The following is a 19,552-nucleotide window of genomic DNA, read 5'->3' as shown; positions in this document are numbered from 1 at the left end:
AAAATCTAATACTCAATTCAGAAGCTTGTGTGAGGTTAAAAATGACTAGCAACAGCCAGCTCATAAATTCAATAACCATTAGTATGCTAAAAATTCCAAAGCATAAAACTCTACTCCCAATTCTATTTCTGTCCCACATAGTTAATTCTCTATTTGATAACTTCTCTTGACTATGCCTCTGAAACTTCAAAATCAACATGAAACAAAAAAAATTATCTTTTTCTCTTCCTTACTTTATGATCAACACATTCTCTTGAATTCTCTATCTTACTAAATGGTATGAAAGCCAATTAGTTTCTCATGTCAAAACCTGTTTTACTTATTTACTCATTTTTAATTATTTCAAACTTAATTTGCTACTGATTATATCTTCTGAATATCCTTAAATTTATTCATGTTTTACGTTAAAACATGATCACCACTTTTGCTCTCTCCTGGATTTTTTTTTCACCAGTCTCACTGAGGGATTTTCTACCTTAATTTTTCTCTCTCTCAATTATTTTTTTACTCAAAAACTAGAGTGCTATTGTTACTAAACTCCAACTTGATCATGTCAGTCCTCTACTTAAAAATCATTGAACAGTTAATCATTTTGCGTAGAATAAAACCCAAATATCCTAACTTATCTTTAAAACCTTTTATGGTATGATTGGTGCTGACCATTTACTGCTTGGTATCCACTGACTCTTCTTTCTCCATCCCTCTCACTCTTTCCTTTGCATGCTGTTGATATAAAAGCCACTCTGCATTTCTTTTGGTTTTTCAAATAAACTATGTTCACTTTTCCTTCTGAACACACACACATACTATTTTCCCTCTGGAATCTGAAACTTAGCTTGAACCTGAGTAGAAATGAGTATAAAGAAATTTTTTTCAATCCCTTTTTATTGTTCTACTTCACACCCACTAAGATTGCTATAATTGGTTTTTAAATAAAGAAAATTACATTTATTGGTGAGGATGTGGAGAGATTGGGATTTTGATATGTTACTAGTGGGAATATAAAATGATGCAGCCTCTGTGGGAAACAGTTTGGTGATTCCTCAAGAAGTTTATTATAGGTTTATGAAATGACCTATCAATTCTACTTCTAGGTGTACACAAAAGAGAATTGAAAACAGGTGTTCAAATCCAAAGGAATATTTATAGTAACATTATTTATAATAGCCAAAAAGGTAAAAATAGCTCGTGTCAATATGTATCAACTGATGAATGAATAAAGCAAATGTGTTAAGTCTAAACAATGATATATTTCCAGGCTTAAAACAGGAATAAAGTTCTGATATACAATATAGCATGAATGAACCTTGAGAACATGATGCTAAGTGAAAAAGCCAGTCACAAAAAGCTGACTTATTGTATAATTCCATTTGTGTTAAAAGTTCAGAATAGGAAAATCCATACTGACAAAAAGTTAATTAGCATTTTCCAGGTGATTGTGGGAAGGTGAAATTAGGAGTGACTGCATAGTGAGTATGGGATTTGTTTTTGGGGTGGAAGAGATCTCCCAAAGAACACATATGCATAGCCCATGGACACAGACAACAGTGTAGTGAAGGCAGGGATGGTGGTGGTGGAGATTGGGTGGTGGGAGGGATGGGAGCTAGGTGGAGGGGATCAGAGAGGGGGAAATGGGGGACATCTATAATGCTGTCAACAATAAAAATAAAATAAATTAATTAAAATACAATTAAATTAAAGTAAATATGAATTATTTCTATTTCTAAAAAATGTTCTGGAATTAGATAGTGGTGATAGTTGTACAGCCTTGTAAACATACTAAAAGGCACTAAAGTGCACATTGTAAAATGGTTGAAATGGCAAATTTTATGTTATGTGAATTTTATCCAAATAAGGAAGTTAAAACTATGCTCATTGTCATACAAATTACATATGATTAGCATATAGTAAATAAGTGTGCCTCAATCCAAAGTTTTTGTTCTTATCAACTCATTTTCTTACCTTTCTCCAAGGTAGGATTTCTCTAGCACAGTGACCTCACCCTTTCACATCTTTTCTGAGTTAAATGAAAGCTGCAGTTTGTGGGCTCATTTTAATCCCATTATGTCGGGCCTAATAAGAGCTACCATCAGTAGTGTGCTGGAGACTGTCCATACAGGCTCATGAGAGCCAGGTCTTAAAGTTTTAGAAATTTGGCCAGGAAGTCACTTAAAATTTGCCACAGTGAAAGTATGTACACTTTGTGAATCAGTTCATCTACAAATCAAACTCCTAAAAATCAGTTATTGTACATTCACCAGTACACCATTGTCTATAGTCCTTTTGAAGTCGACTCACAGGCCCTGGGGTGGCCCTAGCCCTCACTTTTTAACTTAAAGCCTGAACTTCAGCCACTATTGGGCTCTTTGCTTCCGACCTCCAAATTTATGCCCCCTTGGTCATGTTTTCCCCAATGCACTTTTACATTCTAAATTTGGTAGTATTGTTGGGATCGGGGAGGGGCACATTATTTTATTGTGATTTAGATAGGTTCCTTTAGGTATGTGGATTTATGTGGCTACAAGTAATAGAATGGGAAGGAGAGACAAGGGTAGACATAGGGACTGCAACCATCCAGAACTTACAGGGTTGAGACCATTTATACTAGAAGTTTGTATAGATCACATGTTGGTTCTTAAATATTAATACTATCAATTTTGTCCTGAATGCACATGAGTGTTTTGGATCAGGGACAGATTATCATTATTCACATAAAAAGGAAATAATTATTGTGTGGGCCTCCACACCCAATCCTTAGCCCTAAGGCTATACAAATGTCCTATATATATAAAGTCAAAAAATGAAGAAAAATACACTTTTTTCTGCCTATAAAATCCAGAGAGACTATTTCTCCTCTCTCTATCTTCCCTTCTGAGAAAGGTTCTTTGGAAACTGATGGGAAATAATGCTCTTTGGGAAAAAGATAAGATAATTGTCTTTATCTCTAAAACCCAGTCAGTCTCTATACTTCTGGAGTTAGGTTAATCTCTTTGGAATTCCCTCACTATCTATAATTATCTCACTAACTATAGTTATAAATTAATTTCCCAAGACTTGGTCTTAGCCCAGGATCCCAAGATTTTGACAAAATTTATTCAGAAAGTCCAACTCAGAAAAAACACAAAAATATTTTCTCTACATCCCATAATATGCCAGAAATCTGAGCAGACAAGTTGGAAGCAAAAAGTTCTATGGTTATGGACCAAGGTAAAATTTCCTTTGAAATTCACGTAGGGACTTCTGAAGGATGGAAGGACAGAGCTGGCCCATACTATCTGGAATGTGGGCAGTGCAGAAGCCTGAATTGTGGCCTAATGTCATTTTCTGTTTAAAGTGGGTGGTGCACATAAGATAGGGAAAAGCTGTGGGAGGATGGTTCACTGTAGGCAGATGAATTCTGGTGGGAAAGGAAAGGAGAAGAGACTTTGCTGTAGACAAAGGACAGGGCTTTTCCTTTGTTTTATTTTTAACCTTTGGCCATAAAAAGGGTAAAAGCTCATACCAGGGAACATAATAACCTTAACTACAGTTACAGGTAATGTTACAGTGCCACAACACATCTGTACAAAATTTTATAGTGTCTAAAGTGTTTTAGCATCCATTCTAATTGGCTCATCATACAACAACCCTGTGAGATAGACACTAAGAAGTTTAAAAAGAGGGTTGCTCAACTGCAAATTAGGAAGGTTGAATAGGACACCCAGCATCCAAGGCAAGTTTTATTTCCAAACATTTAATTATCTTGTTCTTTTTTTTAAATCCCCCCAAATCATGCATTTATGTGGGGAACCACCCTGCCTGATTTCAGAAGCTGTAACCCCCCATGGCTAAGGCTGAGTGGGCAACCTTTGGACCAGAAGCCACTAAGGAGACAAAGCTTACCTCCCTGGCAGGGGTGCTGCTTCTGCTCCTTTTACTTTATCCATAACTGGCCCCCAATGCTTTGTCAGTTAGCCAATGGTGGCTACGATTCCCAAAGCGGGGAATGATCTAAGACAGGCATGATCATGTGGGAGGCCCCCAAGGAAGGACTTGGTGGGCTACAACAGAAGGGGGTGATGGACCCTTGCCCCTCAGCTTTGACAAAGCCTGAGTCCTCATTCTGTCTGTGGGAAGTCTCCTAATCTCTTGGCTGCCTTACTTCCCCTGACTGACTTAATCCTGAAACAATGACAGAGGGTGGTGCAGCCCTGTGCTGGAAAAGGTGGGTTCCCCAGGGCAATGAAGCCTAAGAAAGAATATCTAAAATCCTGTGAAACCTGCTTTGTTTAGAATGCTCTCAATTAAATAAGGGTAAGCAAGAAGTGAGTTTGTTCCTCAAAAGTTTTATTGCTCTTTAGCTATCTGACCGTGACTCAAAATAGGCCCTCAGAGTTCTTTGTTACCTATGGTTTGATCCTTACTGCCTGACAATGATTAATGAGCTTTATCTGTATTCCTGTGCAAATGAACCCAATTGAGGAAAATGCGCTTGGCCCTTCTCCTTTGAGAGATCAGCCACCTTTCCTCCCTAAACAGATCATGTCTTGGTAGACTTATTCTCATCTGTGGTAGCCGGTGGGGCCCTGTGGGTGGAGCCCCCCCCCCACACTTACAGCAGTAAATATTTCATTTGTGTGGATGGTATTATCTAGTATAATTCAGTATTCCCATTTATGTTACAATATTGTTAAGGTCTTTTGTGAATAAAATGAGCTACAAGTGGGGGTGGGAGGAGACTCATGTTTCCCCTGTTTGTATGCAATGTTCCTGTTCGCTCTTTCTAATTTGTATTCATCATAGCTGAGGAGGGTACTTAGAGATCTAAAATTTAAGTAGTAGATAAAGAAGTACTTATATTTCATACATTTTTTTTGTTTGATAGAAATAGAGATGTTATTATGTAAAATAGAACCCTATGGACATGCAAAGATAGGATTTCATTAATACACTGATTTTCAAGAACCTATTTACAGTACCTCTGAAATACAGGTCTCATACAATTTGGATCATCCCTATTTAACAAAGAAAGACTGATTTCATAGCAAATACAGCCTATCCTAAGTGGCAAATGCCTCTTCTTTTCTAATAGGACTTTTCCTTCTTGCCTGTAAACAACCACAATGTGATCCAGTCAACCTCAGCAATACTTCCCTTTTGAAGAAAACACAAGAGCCACTCATTCATGAGTCTGTTTGGTCTTTACTCCATTGATAATTGGGTTCATCACTGGGGGAACAAGAACAAAGAGATTGGCCAGCAGGATGTGTACATGATTGGGGATTTTTTGGAGAAAGCGCTGAGTGATGACAGTGAAAATCCCTGGAATGTAGAACATGAGGATGACACAGACATGGGAACCACAGGTGCGGAGTGCTTTCATCCAAGCATCATGGGATGGCAGCTTGAAGACTGCCCATAGAATGAGCCCATAGGAGTTGACTATTGTCACCACATCTAGCATAACACAGAGTAATGGCACAGGGATTCCATACCAAATATTGATGGTGATATCAGCACAAGCCAGCTTTGCCAGCCCTTGTGTTTATAGAATGTGTGAACAATGGTGTTTGTCCTGCAGAAAGGTAGGTGTTTCCTAAAAAAGACAATGGGGAAAACAGTTGCAAAACTCCTGATCACTACAGCACCCCCAATTTTTCCAATGACATCATGGTCAACAATGGTGGTATACTTCGGTGGGTAGCAGATGGCCACTTAGCAGTCAAAAGCCATGGCCAAAAGAATGCCTGACTCCACTACAAAGGCAAAATGCATAAAGAAGAGCTGGGTTACACAACCACCAAAGGAGATGTCCACATCATCGAACCAGAAGATGCTCAGGGCTTTGGGTACTGTGGGTGAGGATAGAATCAGATCCCAAAAAAACAGCAAGGAGAGGAAGAAGTACATGAGTTCATGAAGACTGTGCTTCACTGCCACCACACAGATCAGGGTAGTGTTTCCTGCCACAGCCACCAGGTACATCAGGCAGAAGTGGATGGAGATCAACATGTGTAGGTCTCTCAGGTCAGGGATGCCAATGAGGGCAAACATATAATTGACAGTGGAATAGTTGGGAGCTGACATGCCTTAATTATGGTGTGAAGTTAAATTTTCATCACTTAACCTATAAGGAGAAGGAGTTAGAGAGTGAGTCTGTCATAATCAACTAGGATATATATACTTACTAACTCTCAGTAGGCTCACATCTGCTATAGAAAATCTCAGTTAATGAATTTCCACCTACTCAGAGGTTTTAATTATGGTCCTACATGTGTGCAGTAATCTGTTTTTGCAGAGAAAGATTCTAGAGATTCAAAGTGGGATCAAAGAAATTTTAGAAGATGCTCCCAGGGAAAATCCTGCAGCAGGCACTATTTTCTTACACAATTGATATAAACTTAACATGATGGTCCATAAATTTTAAAAATCTGTAATAATTAATTTTACTCTCTGACTAAGCATTTTAAGCCTTTTTATAAAGAATGTAATAATAAAAACACAAAGTTTTTTTTCTTATTGAACTAAACAACAGCTTTGTTATCTAGCACACACATTTATCTAATTAACTATTTTTAAATTGTTCTTTTTTCTTTTTTGTTGCTATTCTTTTATCCTTAGGCATTTAATATATTAAAAAAAACTGATGCATTGAGTTTGCTAAACTTAAATATCTATATAGGTCATAAATAGAAATGCTTCAGAGATTTTTTTTTGAGTGAAAAGTGAACAATAGTAATGTAAGTAATAATAAATAATACTAACTCCCAATATCTTACCATTTACAAGGTACTTTCATCCAAATCTCACACAAACCTCACTGCAACCTGCTACCAATATCTCATCTGTGAAAACTCAGGCACAATGCCAAATGTGGATCTCGCTCCAATTCTAGTAATTTTCCCACCCTATTTTTCATGGTTGCCTAATCAACTATTGGTATATCTATTACTTAAGCATCTACTAATCACCTTCTGTGTGAACAGAGATATCAACATGTGCACAATGAGAAAAAGGAGTTCAAAGCCTATTAAATAAAAATCCTGCCCCTACGGTTGTAATCTATATGAACAAAGGTGTCAATACAGGTGTTTTCTGTTTGCCTGTTTAACAAATGATTATCCATTGAGTACAGATGTTTTTGAAGCTTCTGTAGTGGAAGGTTTTATTGAATTATAAAGTACTATCACTACAGTTAGGGACAATAATACTTGAGAATGAGTGGAGCTGCAGTTATAGCATTTGATGAGTGCTTTCTCTGAAATTCAGCATGAGATTCTGTACTGAAGTTTACCCAGATTATTACAAAAATGTATATATATAATTTTTCAGAGTATAAGATGCACCCCCCAAATTTGGGAGCAAAATGGGGATGCATCTTACAGTCCAAATGTAGCTTACCTGGCTTGCTGTGGGCTAGTGGGGCGGCGGGGTGCGGGTGGCGGCGGAGGAGCAGTGTCACAGGTTATTAAATATTTTACCACATTTTTTGCTTCAAAATTTTTTTTCCCATTTTCCTCCTCTAAAACCTAGGTGCATCTTATGGTCTGCTGTGTCTTATAGTCCTAAAATATGGAAATTCATATATTCAAACCTTAAAGAAATTTACCCAATATTTCCTCTAACCCACAGTACTCTAATTTTCTGTTGGATTAACTCCCGTCCTTTGAGAACTCTGGTATTGACTGTTAGCATAACAAAGAAAAGGGAGTTACATTTACTAAAGAGCAGCAATGTGTATGGAACAATATATACTTGTCTTTACTTTATATTAAGATATCTTCCTAATGTTACTTAATGTTAAAAACTAGGGCAATTTCTCCACTTACAAACATTAACTTGCTGGAAAACAATAACATCTTTGATATGGTGTCTCAAGCTTTTAAAATAAAAAATGTTGTATGTGTGAGCCCAGACTTCATGGGTAACTAGAAAGTGAAAGTCAGGATTTAGCCAATCATAGAGATAGAATTTGAGAAGCACCCACAGCATCCCTAACTTCCCTAACTTATCAAGAACTCCCTTTCCCCAGACTATCCACCCAGGCACATTTCAGATCTGGAGTTCTACTTAGAGTTAAAATGTTAGAGGGTCTCTTGAAATAGACCTTCTTTAAAGCCTGTTTCATCCAGGGGCCCCAGGCTGCTGGCAATCTCCTCATATGTGTTTCAGTGAATGAAAAGTAGAAATGAAATTATCACAGCTGTAAAATATCACCAAGGAAGGCTCATAAAGCAAGGTAGAGGAGTGGAAATTATTCCTGGGGAAGACCACAAGAAAGCTGAGCCCAGAAGTAGGGAAGAATTATGCTGGGAGAACAGGGGTGAAATGTGGGTCCAGAGAATGAGAAGCATGGAGAAGGGTATTCAAAACAGTACATTTTAGCTCTTGACCTCTTTTACCTCCTGAGGTCAGTCCTCAGACATAGGAATGCCCATTGCAGTCTATGTGGTTACAGTAACTGCTACTTGTCTAGAGTCTAAGTTCCCTGAAGTGTTGCACTTGCCATTTGTGCAACATAAGTCACTCACCTGTAATCATTCCCTCAATTGCAGAAGGCAAACTCCCCACTGCACAGAATGAGCCCAGTAACATTTGTTGCTCCTGGAAAGTCCCAGGGGAGTGACCTCTGGGACTTGGTGCCCGGTCCTGCCTCCAGCGAAACAGCAGACAGGGACAAATGAGTCAAGAAAATACTTAATTCCTTTTCTGCTGCATTGCCAATAACACCCTGATTGTTTGTGTACTGGGTAGTAAGCTGCATAGAGGCATTAGGGCACAAAATTTAAAGCCTCACTTAAGATCCAGAGAGTCAATGCTCCTTTAAACTTTCATCCTAGGCATCTCATTAGCCTTGCTTTACAGTATTCCCAGATCTGGAGGGAGCATTATTTAATTCAGCATCCACAGCTCCACAAGTCTACCTGGACTACAGAGATAGTTCAACTATTTCAAACTATTTTTGCTGTCTCTGAAGATTTGCTCCAAGTGCATCTCACTTCATTCCAGTAGTAAGTCCATATGACCGCCAGAATATTCTTTGCAATATGTCAATTTTATGCTGTCTTACTCCCAAATGAAATTTTCTATCAGACTCCTTCATCCCTTAGACTTTAGAATAAGACCCAAATTCCAAAGCACAAGGAACAAGTTCCTGCTCACCTCCCCAAATCCTTCTAATCTCCCTCTTTCTTCTCAGCCTCATCCACTTCCAGGGAGTGCCTATAACAAGGTGCTCACAGTTCATCAACGCTCACTGTGTTCTCATTTGCTTCTTCTCATTTGAAATAATGTTCTCTCTGCCTAGCATCTTTGTATTGGCATAGTTTGTCTTAAAAACTCGTATTATTCTACGCTAAGAGAAATAAGCCAGTGAGAGAAAGACAAATACCATATGATGTCACTTATATGTGGAATCTAATGAAAAAAAAAATAAACCAATGAACAAAATAGAAACAGAGGCATGGATACACTGAACAGACTGACAGCTCTCAGAGGGGAGGTAGGAGAGGGTGACTGGATGAAGGAAAGTGAAGGGAGTAGCCAAAGAACATATATGCATGGCCCACAGACAAGGTGTGGTGACCGCCAGAGGGAAGGGTGGGGCAAGGGCTGGGTGGAGGTGGGCAAAGGGGGTAGAAAATGGGGACACCTGTAATAGCATCAACAATAAAATTAAAAACAAAACACAGCTCCAATATTAAATTCTTAACCATCTTGCTCTTTCTCCTAAGAGCTCCCTGTGGTTTTTTTTTCCCTGTTTCTTGTCACTCTCTACTGAAATTGCCTACTTCCATGTGTGTGTTTCCTCACTAATCAGTGATCTCCTGAAGGACAGTAAAACATTGCCTTACCATATCAGCATCCATGTTACAGTCAGCAGCATGTTACACAGTAATTAGAGTAAGATAACATTTAAAATAACTGACTTATGTAATTTTCCTAACAATGTACAAAGTGCCTTACATACATCACAATCAATCCTCAAGCTTAGGGTCTAGGTCAGGTCTCCATGTACACACGCACAGGTGAGGACTGGTGGAGTTGGTAAATTGCAGCCAGTGTTTCGCCTCAAGCACAATGCCCTTAATCACCTCTTCTATGTTGGCCTGCAGATTGCCTCAACACGTGGTGGTAGGATGAAGGTGTAAAGAAATGAATGACAAACTGGGGCAGGGAACATGCTGTTAACTCAATATAATCTTTCAAGATAATTCCTTAAATAGGCAATTTACATACTAAAAAAACCCTTTTATTGCCCATTACTTTTCATACATTTATTTTTTTAAATATATGGACCACAAATGATAAACAAAATACCTGCTTCTAAGGAGTTTATATTCATATCTTCTTTCATTTTCCTTAAGGATATTTTCACATACTTTTGTCTGTGCCTGGAATGTTCTCCTCTTTCCTTTAGCCTACTAGAAATAAGATACCATAAAGTAAAATAGAAGTAGGGTTTTAGGAGCCAGACTACCTAAGTTAGAAAATTCTCTACTTAACAGCCAAACAATTAATTTTTATGTTTTATACTTTCTGAATGTAGTTTAATTCATTTTTCTTTAAATAACCAAACATTGAAAATTTTACAAAAATGCCAATTAAATTTGTTAGGGCTCTTTTCCTTTTTTCCTAAGAATGTCTGGGTCTTTTATAGATACACCTGCTTTTAGTCCAAGAGGAACATGATCAATTCTCTCTCAAATCAACTTTTTCCAAACAGAGATTCCTGTAAATAAATAAGGCCAGTCTATGTTAATTTTTTGTAATGGTGTTAGTTAACAAAAACATCTTTAGTAAATAAATAAAAAGGGGACATGTAAAATACTGTGGTTTGCTTGGTGAATATTAATTGCGAAATTTCATCTTTCAATTTTTTTTTCCTGCTGCACTTGCTAGTTTTTCAGCCATGGTCTCTGAGTACTTTCTTTTGTTATATCTTCTGAACTCAGTCAGCCAGCAGTTCTTCCACAATAGTTTTTTTTCTTTGTTTCTTGGGAATTTGTGAATGGTAAAAGTCAGCTGGATTGTCAACAATGGCTCCCATTTAGAAGTACTTAGGGAAGCCATCCCTATGGTCTTTCTTATGAAACATTTTTGGGTCCATGCCAGCTCTCATCTTCAGTACTTTGAGATCATTTTTTAGTCCACCTATTAATTCTGGATCTTTCATACCAAACTAGCCATTATCTGTAACAGCTGAATAATTTAAATAATTTTTCTACCTGTCATTTTTCTCACCTGTAATATGGAAATAATAAGGGGATCTACCTCACTGGGAAGGATTAAGGGCCAAATCTGATAATGTTTTTAAAGAGTTTGGCCTTGTAATTGGCACGCAGCAAGAGTCCAATAAATATTACCTGTTATGTTAGCTTTTTGTTAAAATTAACCTTGTCTTTCAAACATCTTCCTTAAAGAATCTTTTCCCATCTCCCCAGGCCTGACTCAGATAGCTTTGTTATTTACTTTCTTGACACACTGTAGTTTTCCATAACAGCTATCAAAGGTAGTGATTATTTTTATACACATTATTTGCTGATTATCTGAATAATATATATCTTTCACAACAGAATGAATAGTGTATGATGAGAGGAATTCTATCTCTTTTGTTATTCACTGTGTTCTGATGTTTAGCCAGTGCCTTGCTTCTAACAGCTATTCAGTGTATCTGTATCAAATGATTGAATGTGAAAATACATGAATGAATGATCAGTTGTCTGCCCACCTTAGCACTTAATTAAATGTACTTGGGTCTACTAAGCAACACACATTCCCTGCAACATATCATATCCTCTCAGACCTCTCAGACTTTGTACATGCTAATATATTTTTACCTGAAATGTGATTTCTGTGTCTTTCTCTAACCCTTATGTATCCCCAAGACTTATTAAGTTAACCAATTCCTCAAGATTTTCCCTAATCCCTAGGTGGTGATATTACCCCTTCACTCATGTTCCGTGGACATCTTTATGGGAGGAAGTCATTGAGAGCATGTGATCACCAGTTGACCCACTAGGTGGGCCTGGGCAATCTAAGGCTCCTGACCCTCTTTCTTGTTTTTGGAGTACACATTCCACCCACCGTTTCCACAGATGGAGCCATTTTTCAAGAACACAGCCTTAAAAAAGCACTGTGTTGTTGACACCACCTGGATGGCATACAAAACTGGATCCTGTTGAAACCTCTATTAAAAATTTTAAGGTGCTGGCAGGTGGGTACAGAGATCTATTTGCTTGCAGCCACCCAAGACAAGTCTTGTATGTAAGATCCTTTGTTTACTAAACCTGCCACTTATCAGTCTAGAGTGGTCTGTCTTTTTCTTTAATCTCTCCTTGCCCCCCTTGTACAGGGGCCAGTTTTGAATTTTACCCAGGGAACTCCTGAGGTCATGAACCAACATTTTGGGATTTCCTCTGACTCTAATTCTTTGTTGAAGTTTTATTTTACAAATTTGTTGACCAAAAGTGGCATACTTGGTTATCAAAGTTACCATCCCCTTATATAAAAGTGGGTTTCAAGTTTATTAACTAGCATTTGAGGTGTGTGTAAAGTCCTTCTAGTCCAAATGAACTTTCTACTTGTGGCTATGTTTGCTGTTGTAGGTTTCTCAAAAAAAATTAAATTAAATTAAAAAATGTACTAAGAGAAAAGTAAACCAATATTACATTTATAGGAAGAAGGAGCCCAGGCCTGGTGTTAACAATTTGTTCTCATGTAACTAATCTAAATGCCAATCTTTTCCTTTTACCTCATGGCATGTCTCACTCTCCTTACCTGCTGTTCATTTCCTTCATCTCCTTGTCCTGAAAGCTATCATCACCTGTCCACTGGGCTACTGTGCATGCATCCAACCTATCTTCCCAATTGCACACTGAATACATCTAGTATTCCACAGCCCACGCTTGATAATATTTTTGCTTTTGAAGAGGGGTCCCTAAATGTTACATAACTGGGGACCTGCCATATATCATGGTCACTGCAGACTCATGTGATACCAATAGCCTAACAGTTTTTTTCCACACCAAACATACTGGTATTTTCAAACTCAGACAAGATGGTGCATTTTTTTAACAGAATGCATTTTTCTCCTCTTTCCCATTTCCTTCATCTTCTTCAGCTTTCAGGTCAGCCCTCATGTTTTCAAGTTGGAATTTCTGGACAACCCATTATCTGCTGCCATCATTTGATTTCCCATCAACATGCACACTTCTCTAGTAGTGTTTTTCATATCAGCTCATTTGTATATACATGGCTGATTATGTAATTTTATATTACTTTCCACGTCAAAATTATAGTGATTTAAACCCTCGATTTAGACCCATATTTGTCTTTATGGATGTTAGTTCAGTTGTTAGTAAGATAATTAGTTGAGTAATCTTGCCTAATATTTTGGTACTTCTTTCTCAAGACTGACATTACTTTTATCTCATGTTTCATTTTTTTCAGATATGTGATTTCTGCATTCCTCTGAGTCTAGTTATATTATCTCCTTCTTCACCATCAACAAGCATGAATACTTTTAGGCTCTTATCAATGCCCTTGGCATATTTCTAGGCCAAGCTAAAATCTTATCATTTACAAACACAAGACTCTCCAGGAACTCCTAGCTGGTCTAGACCTCCTTAGTGTTACAGAACACAACAAGGGGGGCCTGGGACGATATACTATTATTGAAAGAAGGCCCCCGGGGTCTGTTATGTCCGCCGCCAGAGGAAAGACGTCTCTCAATGCCAGAGACTCGTGAAAAGGAAAGGAAATGTTTATTTAATGCTATACTAACTTAAAGTAGTGATCTAATGTCTTTATCAAAATCCCAAAGTCCCTTAAAACACCCACAAACAGACACAGTCCTTCCTTCCTTCCCCCTTTGCCCAGTCCAGAGTACCGTATCTCAGGAAAGGAAATAGAAGTCCATGGCTTAGGTAGTCCTCTGGTTCTTTGTTAGTACTCCATCTCGACTGGGAGACCTCCCTGGTTTCCCGGCACCCTCGGCTGAGTCGCCGGGATCTCTGCTAAAACCAGGTGGTGGTTCCCCCTTCTAAAGCTGTGGGGGTCCCCACTCTGCCAGGCCACGTGGTTCTCTTCTCCAGGGCTGCCGCGTGGTTCTCCCTCTCTCAGGGCTGCAGGAGTCTCCACTCCGTCAAGTCCGCGTGGTTCTCCCCCAATGGCTGTGCATGGCTCTCCTCCTCTCAGGGCTGCACATGGTTCTCCTCCTCAGGGCAGTGCATGGCTCTCTTCTAAAGCTGCATGGTTCTCCTCCCTATGGACGCCAAATCTGGGTTTTTAAATCCCCGTGGCCAATCTTCCTCTGCAGCCTCGTTTCCGACTCCTCCCACACTCGGCTTCACATGCCAGAACTCGTAACCTTCCAGCTTTACTGGGCTGCCATCATGAGTCTGGGCAGGCGTGGCCCCATGTCCTGGAGCCAGTCCTCTCTGAGCTCCCACACAGGCGCTGTAACTCAGGGGACCCCCCCACCAGTTGCATGTGGGTAGGGAAGTTACTTCTGGGTGGGAAAGTTACTTCCATTCCCCTGGCTTAGAGCTGATCACAGCTACTTAACATATCTATGCAACCAGTCAAAGGCTATAGATATGTTAAATGACCACGCCAGAGCTTAGGTGCAGGGCTGTTGCTATGCAAAACAGCTCTCAATGGCCCTGCTCCATTTGTCCCTTCCCCCAACCCCCACCCTGGGGTGGGGGATGGAGAAATCTTAAAATCTCCTGGACACCTTAAGTTCTGGACTGCATTTCAAATGCCTATTTGGGCCCCCCTCTTGGCTGCACCCTGTAACAAAACTGCCATTTCAGAGATCCCACTTCTGAGAATATATCCTAAGAATCCCAAAACACTAATCACAAAAAATATATGCACCCCTATGTTGATAGCAGCATTAGTTACAATAGCCAAGATCTGGAAAGAGCCCAAGTGCCCATTAGTAGATGAGTGGATTAAAAAGCTGTGGTACATTTACTCAGTGGAATACTATGTGGCTGTAAAAAAGAATGGACTCTTACCCTTTGCAATAGCATGGATGGACCTGAAGATTATCGTGCTAAGCAAAATAGGACAGTGAGAGAAAGAAAAATACCATATGATCTCACTTATATGTGGAATCTAATGAACAAAGTAAACTGACAAACTAAATAAAACCAGAAGCATGGATACCTGCGACAGACTGACAAATCTCAGAGGGGTGGTGGTGAGGGGGACTGGAAGAGATTAGCCAAAGTGACTCAGAGAGATCTGGGTAAGATAACTCAGATCACCGGGGAGTAGGGAGGGGCCATAGGAGGAGTTTGCTGAGGCAATTGTGGGCAGTCTAGGATGGGATTGGCTGAGAAGCTGAATGCCTCCAGTGCCAATGGAAATAAATGGCTCTCTGCCTCAGAGAGAGTGTCCTGGCTTCTGAACTGGTTCTCTCTCAGACTCTCAGGTTTGCTCTTAGGCTCTTCTTCCTGGAGGATGCCTGGATAACTGTGCTGCAGCTGCCTTCATTTCTCAACAAATGGTGCTTTGCATGGGAAGTGTGTTGTGACTGTTCTAGGCTGAACAGGTTCACTCAGGATTTGGGCAAACAAAAGAAAGTTCATGGAGCCATGGGGAATGCCTGACATGCTTTTATTCTAGGGTAGGGTGATCTATGCATGCCACAAGCCACAAGTCTAACCACAGAAAGTCCCAACTCCCGTATATACTAAATCCACACAAAGCCAGCAGGGTGCCAAGATATTATATAACAAAGCATGATTCTGCACATGTAGGCTCATTCCCAAGGCTATGGGAATACTGTTTATCTTAATTGCCCAGGCATCTGGGTGAGGGAACCTGACTGATTTCATTTACCCTACAGGAAGGTCCGCCGAGCACAGCCTAGGACCAGGATTGCCTGGCAGAGGGTGGCAGGTTTGTTCTTGGGTGTTCAGGAGGGAATAGGATCTGAGGCAGAAGCCTGCCATTCTTCCAAAATTGTATAGTTTTTTTGTATATTATGTTGTTTTTAGTTTGTAAAATAACCATATAGAAACAAAACTAACAGGGATAAGATAGGAGAACTCAGTTGTTAGAGTTTAGCCTTAATTGATAGGTTTAAGTGATTAAAGTTGTGGCTTGATAGGTTTAAGTAATTGCTTTTGAATAAAGACTCATTTCCGTTATCACCAAACCTTTGCCTCTAGAATTTTTGCCTAGAGGAAAGCAATGGGCAGCAGAACCCCAAGTGCTGTTCAGTAACAAAAGGACATATATGCATAGCCCATGGACACAGGCAACAATGTGTTTATTTGCTTTTGTCATGACCTGGAATTTAGAATATATAAATTCTATATTTCTTCCACTAGGGGTCACCTCTATATTGATCAAAAACATATTTGTAGCAATTTCCTCATTAAATCCTAAGTGTGGGCTGGAGGTTGAGCTGTACATTTTTTCTGTCACCTTCCATGGTGAGTCGTCACATATCACAGACGCAGAGAACATTCAGATCCACAACCCCAAGGCCCTATAGTGTCAGGGATATCAGGAAAGTAACTGCAACTAAGGTAGGCTTGGTGTGCTGGACAAATTCCAGCGTTATGTTTTCCCTTATACCACAGGTGGCAAACACAAGGCCTGAGGGCCAAATCTGGTTCTCCACCGTGTTTTATCTGGCCGGGCACCTTGTTTCTACACAGCGGCAGTGCTGAGCTCCTTGTCCCTAGTTAAGGAGTAGTTACATTTATACAGTCCAAAAATTACATTTGGCCCTGTGAAGGCAACCATGAGGCTGATGTGTCTCCTGGTGAAAATGAGTTTGACACCCCTGCCTTATACCCTTCTCTATATCCTCTGACTTTTCTCAGTTCCTGGTAGGTCACAGTGTGCTGAAACAATCACAGGTTTGTCTCATTAAAGAGTGTTGGCTGTGGGATTTAATGATTTTGGCTCTGCCAGTTACTAAATACAAGATCTGAGGTAAGACCATATTTCAGAGTTTCAGTTTCTGTAAAAAAAAAGACAAATATAAAAATAAATATCTTAGAAGACTGTTCTAAATAAATTACGTTTTATAAGAGCCTGGCACACAGTATAAGTCTGTAATTATTATCTCCATATTTTCCCAACTGTGCCTCATTTTTCATAGTTTCTATCTCTATATGTGGTTAGATTGTTTTTTATCTATACTTACATATATGCAGCAACAACTTAAACTTTACTCAGTCATTAAAGTGGGAATAGCATTTTATATAGTTTGAAGAAGACTCCAGAGTGGCTGAATGATTAGTACCAGGAGTATTGGGTCTGGGAAATCTTTCCTAAGAGATCAGCAAGATATGCATTGCTCATAATAGCAATGGGAGTTTCTTGGCAGATAGGAAAGAGAAGAGCTGGACCTAAGGAGAGGGGAGAGGAAGAATTACCCTGCAATTTTCTCATGTTCATTACATGCAATTTCTTTTTAAGATACAGAAGCTATTTATCAGATGTTAATAGCCATTTACTATCTGAGTATCCATAACACAGACTGCTTTGCCCTTTTGGGAATCCCTGGACTGGAGCAGTACCATGTCTAGACAGGCAGCATCTCCTGTTTCATCTACCTTGTGGCCAATGTGGACAATGTTATCCTTCTCTACCTCATTGCTGTGGGAGTGTAGTCTCCACGCACACATGTGTGTTCTTTTTCCTTTCCATGCTGGTCATTACTGACCTCATATTGACTACAGCATGTATCCCTAAAACACTAGCATCTTCTGGCTTGCTCTCCAGAAAGTCAGTTTTCCTGGCTGTCTCATGCAACTATGCTTTCTGCACTACAGGTATGGCTTTGACTCAGCTATTATGCTGGTCATGACATTTGCTGTGTGGCCGTTTGCTTACCCTTGAGATACACCACTCAATGATATTGTCAAAATTGTTATGGGAATTTCCCTCAGAAGTTTCTGTGTTGTTCTTTTTGTTTTCTTTGTAGATCATCTACCCTTCTGTAGGACACATATCGTCCCTTATATACACTGTGAACTCATAGCTGTTGCCCTGCTTGCCTGTGCTATACTTCCATCAGTATGTGATATGAGTTTTGTGTTCCCATCATGACAGTAATTCTAGATGTGATCCTAATTGCTGTCTCCCACACTCTCATCCTCTGTGCTGCCTTTGGACACCCTTCCTGAGTTTCCCAAAAGAAGGCCTTTAGCCCTGTGGTCTGTGTCATCCACATGCTCTATATACCAGCATTTTTCTCCCTGCTTGCATGTTGCTTTGGGCATAATGTCTTTCATACCTTTCACAGTAGGTTTGCCAACCTCTATGTAATCATCCCACCTGCCTTCAACCCTATTACCTATAGAGTAAAGGCCAAGCAGATCTAAGACAATGTCATTCTTCTGTTCTTTCCTAAGGGTTCTCAGTGATCTATGCCTGAAAAATTAGAGCCAGGGGCAAGTTCCTAGTACACATTAAGGTAAAGACTGATGCTGTAGCCAATGGCATCAGAGAAAAGAAAGATGAAAAAATTCCTTATTACTTCATATCATGATTTTGCTTTCTTTAAAATTTTAGGCAAAAGTGTACTCAGTCATTACAGCTGTTAATAAATAAATTAAGTAAATAAGCAAGTAATTCTGAGCCTAGGAAATAATAATTTTTAAAAATATCTGGAAACTAAAATTTTGCAATTTCTTATAACTAAGGTGGTTACAAAACTTTTACAAAAAAGAATAAAATTATCAGTATCTCCTTTTTATCATAAAGATGTTTCTAAATAATAAGAATTATTTTTTTCAGATTTATATGTTATAGTAGTTTATGTATTATGGCAGAGCAAGTAATTTCTGCTGTGATGACTCTGTGAGGTTCTGGATTTTTAGTTTAGTTATTCCAATCCACTTCTAGACAGCACTGAATATTGGTCCTGGCATGTACTAAGTGCATAAGCAATGCTTATTAAGTGAATGAATGACAAACAACCATGAAATTATTAAATTAAGAGTGCAGGTGTTTATTTTGGACAAAAAAAAAGAAGACAATGATGAAACCCCCATATCACATGTCAGTCAATGTTGAGAAAGCCAAATGAGATGTGGGTGGGTAAAGTCCCCTAAGAAGAAATAAACAGAGAAACTTAAATTCCTATGGTCAATAAAATGAAAGTCATATACAGACTAAGATGTAGGTTTGAAACTTGACCAATTGGAAGCATTGGTGGCCCCAAATCTCTTCATTCCTGTATCTCAAAAGAGATGTAGTTTCATGCCAAAAATGTATCCCTATATATCCATTATCTTTTCAAATCCAGTATTTCAATTGGTTGGTTGTAATGAGTCATTTAGTCATTAAATTAGTCAAAGAAATAACTATTTTTGCTGGTTGCCAGGTGCTGATGATAGCTGATGTCTGAGTTCCCCCCATTTTTAATATGTTTTCAAGGCTTATTGCTTCTTTCTAAACAACCTCTTGGATTCAGCAGTCCAGTGTGAGCTCACCTCTCCCTTAACACAATGGTTCACACAATCATCACTTTTTAAATGTAATCACACAGCAGACTCCTGTGTGCTCCACTTTTAGACTGTTTTCCCACCTCCTA

General features: G+C 39.1%; 2 pseudogenes; one reads left to right on the top strand and one right to left on the bottom strand.

The window, feature by feature from the left end:
• Positions 1-5,158: 5,158 nt before the first annotated feature.
• Positions 5,159-6,033, bottom strand: LOC114498913 (annotated as a pseudogene).
• Positions 6,034-17,450: 11,417 nt separating this feature from the next.
• Positions 17,451-18,380, top strand: LOC114498912 (annotated as a pseudogene).
• Positions 18,381-19,552: the final 1,172 nt, after the last annotated feature.

The sequence above is a fragment of the Phyllostomus discolor genome, chromosome 6 (genome assembly GCF_004126475.2).
Source record: "Phyllostomus discolor isolate MPI-MPIP mPhyDis1 chromosome 6, mPhyDis1.pri.v3, whole genome shotgun sequence".
NCBI classification, from domain to species: Eukaryota; Metazoa; Chordata; class Mammalia; order Chiroptera; family Phyllostomidae; genus Phyllostomus; species Phyllostomus discolor.
Note: the sequence above shows the minus strand (reverse complement) of the source record. Positions and strands in the feature narration are given on the sequence as shown.